The following is a 4514-nucleotide window of genomic DNA, read 5'->3' as shown; positions in this document are numbered from 1 at the left end:
GAAACAGGAGAAGGAGAAAGAGGAGAAGAAAAAGAAGAATATAGGACAGAAAATAAGAAGTTGGTGGATGAAAAGACTAAATTAGAACAAAAAAGCCAAAGGCCCTTTTCAGGGCCACTCATATGCCTCGAAAAGATATTTATTCTCTTTGCCACATATGGGTTTGATGTTCATCAATCTATGTCTGTATATTGTATGTGTTATATATTTCTATGTCCCGCCAGTCCCGCCCCGCTAAGCGTTCTAGGTTTTGTATTCCCCCGCTGTTTGGTCCGATTGAAGTCAGCCCCATGCAACAGTGTTGAAAGTAGCCAGTACCATGACGTCACCGCACATGTTCCATTCCTATTGTCCCTATACAATTCCAACCTCTTGTCCGTATTAGTCCCAACTTTTTGTCCGTATAAATCCTGTCCGTATACAGCCCCACGACCTTTTTGACTGGATTTTCCATTGTCCGTATACAGGCCCGCTATACTACTAGCGTCAGACCTGTCATCCATCTCTACAGGTAAATGATACCATATATTTTTTTTATACATATTAGGCAAAATATTTACGTTTTGCATTAATGCTATCATATAAAAGAGATCGTATAAAATGCAGTCTAAATTGAATGTGGTGCTGTCATCAAAGCGTACTGTTTTCTTCAGTTGTTATTTAACCATCAAAGTTGCATCGTTGTGACAACGTTATCATTCCAAAAGGAGGTTCAATAGAGAGGCGTATGTTTTCTAACTCGAAATGGCCCAAACTGAGTCGTGAACAAATTCCAGAGGTCACTAGAAAATGAACCTTTTACCGGTGCGATCTTCTTATTAATATAAAATAAATCAAACCTATTAGCCAGGAAAGCTGTCTGGATATCATGTGTGTAATGATGCTATCTTATATACAAGCACCCACATTTGTCTTTTCCGTGTTCACGGCTGCCAACCAACAGGTCGAGTGTTCGAAAGTCGCGGCGGCATTAAAAATTTTTTTTATACATTTTAATGCATTTTTTAAGTTGAAGCTTTCTTTCAAGCTCGTTCATTCCATTTTTTAAATTCTTGTCCCAAGACGAGCAATTAACATAGCAATACAATAATTACAAAGATAACAAAGCGATGTTTGACAGCTGCAATTGAGCATACTGATTCATACAGGTAATCAAATATTAAAGTCAGACAGTACGCTCTGTCACCCAAGTTCCATCGTGAGACCCCAGTTTCACAACATTCATCCATCTAGCTTATGATGTTTAAACAATGTTGGGATTTGGAGTGGGTGGGTGGGTTATATATAGTTAGAGACTGTAGTAAATGATTTTATTCTTACAAAAGAGTAAAAAAATTCATATTTTTGTGTGGAAATTACTACATATTTCTGAATAAACTAAATATAAAAAAGAAAATACTTGTTCAGGGAAATTAAATATATTGTAACTGACTTTAATCATTGATGCTGCTGAATGCTTTGTAATAAATTCATTATTGTCAATCAAGCAGTAAGAATGATCTAAACAGCAAATACTCAAGTATTGGAACACATTTCGATATTCCATGCGAAGCACTACCCAGAGTACGATGCTTATCTTGTATACATTATTACTGGGCTGGTATTTCAGGAAATCAAATATAGTATATTCACAGAGTCAGAAATCGTAATTCCAGCTGTTAAATATATCATAAGTGTTTCGCATAACTTAAGTAACATTTAAGTTTAGAAAAATTGGTAATGATGTTAATAATAATAATAATAATAATAATAATAATAACGTGCTGATGATAAATTTACGCTTTCTGAAGAAGAAAAAAATAACTTTTTTTATTTATTGCTAAAATTGTATCATATTCCTACCCAGTTGTTATATGAAGCTTTTTCAATCATGGGGTGAAAACCCCTTTAACTTCGAAGCATAAGTTGTTAGAAGAGTATTTCAGCAAAAGGAGCCAATTTGTTCTGAGACTCTTTTCATTTTCTTTAGTGTTTTGTCTTTCTTTAACTAAATATTAAACTTCAACTGAGAGACAATAGTGCTTTAGTTGTGAAAGAATTTGAAAAATTCTCTACTTACTATGAGATCATTATTCCTCAGATTCCTAGTCTCTTCATCGCCTACATGACTAATAGTCATAAATACACACACACTCCTCTCTTTGGGACGGTGGCGGGTTTTTTGGGGGGTGGTAGTGAGGTGGGGGCGCACATTACTACTGATACATAATTTTGACTTTCTTTCAAAGAAAAATTCTCTAAAATTGCATGGTTTTAAATATTGCCTTGAATTTAGGTGCACATGTGGACCGAATTCTTGAACCTTTGCCTAAAATTGAGGTCATATTAGATATTTGAATAAGATAAATGGACTCATCTGTTTTGATATTTGTCATGCAATAGTACGACTCATGTAGTCTATATATTTTATTGCACCCAGACTCACGCTTACTTCTCGCGAGTTCTACTGATGCAGATATCATTATCAAGAAAAATGCGAACTAAAAGTTTGTGAAATTTCACTAATGGCGAAGAAAGCAATATTAATCAACGTCAACAAAAAGACATACACATCATCACCATGCTACATACAAAACAATGTCATGTATGGATATTTTAGTGTTAAACCTTTCATTTCACATTAAAAGGACTTTAAAAGAACTTTCTAGCCCAGCCTGTCATTATGCTTAGTGGGTATATCTGTTCATCTCATCAAGTGTAAAATATACAGGAACTAAGTTATTCCAGAAAACTTTACAGTCACGTACGGCTAACTCCATAAAGATGGTTTTAAATATAATATTGGATAAAAAAGAAACTGTTTGATCGCATTATAAATTCATGGAGATGGCAAAGAAAATGATTTTCAAGACTATAAAAACATACTTTATCACGATAGTATAGTACCAGTAAATTGTGTTTTACATTTTAATATGAACTTTTACTATCGCCTCCTTTATTGTAGCTGATGTTGTTAGCTTTATTCCTAGAATTTATATTAACCTAATGAAAGCTACCCGTAAAGGTCTGAGTTTGATGAAGTGACGATTCTGGAAATAATTCCTGGAGGAAAGTGTGGGTAATAGATATCCGGCTCTGACAACAACAATAAGCTGGCAGTAGCCTTTTTCGGATAACAAAAGGGTATCTAATATAATGCGCTTCTTTGTGCTACACATATACCGGAAAAGGAATGGTATATATCATATCCAATCAGTGGAATTCCCTGTACAGACAAACTCCAGGATTAATTGTAACTGAACCTGCGCCGTCGACAGGCCTCTATACGAAATTTGAAAAAGCACAACAGCAATGGGGACAAAGATTCTTCTGAGATGTCGATGATAAAGGACATTTCGTAAAGACTGTTTTTGAACATGCATACGTTTTTTCCCCAGTAGTTAGTAGAATATGTTTTAATACACTCGCATATTTTCTTTTATCATTCGTTATCTCTTTCCACCAACTTCTTTCCATCAAGGGAAATGATATACTAATTTGCTTTTCCTTCGACTGAAGTCTTATTAACAGCAGTTCAATAATACAGTAACTTGTAATACATTTTCTGCTTATTTTGCAGGCGATTTATTCTCGTTTCATTATCCTAATTTACCGTTCCCATCCCGTACCGTCTCACTATGAGTTTCTTCGTTTGAGCAACATTTCTTCCATATTCCACTTTTCCTGTTTTTAACTTTCAACTGCAACTGAACCATACGATTTCTGCCCCCTTCCTACCGTTTGCGCACAATTCCTAACGGTTGATTATCATGTTGTTCCGTCTTTGCACCATTTCTGACGTTTGCATATCTTGTCGAGAACGTACTGTTTTACTGTTCGACAAGTTATAAAAGATGTTTCAAGAACTTTCTTATTGCTCTAAAAAGAGAGTTAATAATGTTCCTGCACGAAGAATTATGAAAGTATATATTATTAAAACAGCCTCTGTTTCTATGAGCGATCACACAGTAGGACTTTTCATACAGTTTAACTTTTAATACAGGCAATTTACATTGTATTCATGCTTTAATGGACTTCGTTTGGACGGGAGGATTTGCAGTAAGTCTTTCTTCACAACAAATAGGAAGAACTTGTAGATAGGTCTTACTCCCATCACATGGAGAGAACCTGCAGAAAGGATGTCATCCCAAAACACAGAAAGGACCTGAAGTAAAGTTTTCTTCCCATCACATAGAGAGAACCTGCAGAAAGGATTTCATCCCAAAACACAGAAAAGACCTGAAGTAAAGTTTTCTTCCCAACACATGGAGAAGACCTGCAGTAAGGATTTCATCCCAAGACAGAAAGAACTTGCAGACAAGTTTTCATTCCAAAACATAGGAAGGACTTGCAGAAAGGATTTCTTCCCAACACAGGAAGAAAGTGAAGAAAGGCTTTCTTCCTAGCACATAGGAAGGACTTGCAACAAGACTTTCTTCCCAAGACAGAGGAAGGCAAACAATTTTGAGTCAGCACATCTACATGCTGATTACCCTGATAAATATGTTCACATATTTATATATATATATATATAT

The sequence above is a fragment of the Sinohyriopsis cumingii genome, chromosome 2 (assembly GCF_028554795.1).
Source record: "Sinohyriopsis cumingii isolate HCF-2022 chromosome 2, ASM2855479v2, whole genome shotgun sequence".
In the NCBI taxonomy this organism is placed as follows: Eukaryota; Metazoa; Mollusca; class Bivalvia; order Unionida; family Unionidae; genus Sinohyriopsis; species Sinohyriopsis cumingii.
The sequence above is the reverse complement of the archived record's forward strand: the minus strand, read 5'-3'. Positions refer to the sequence as shown.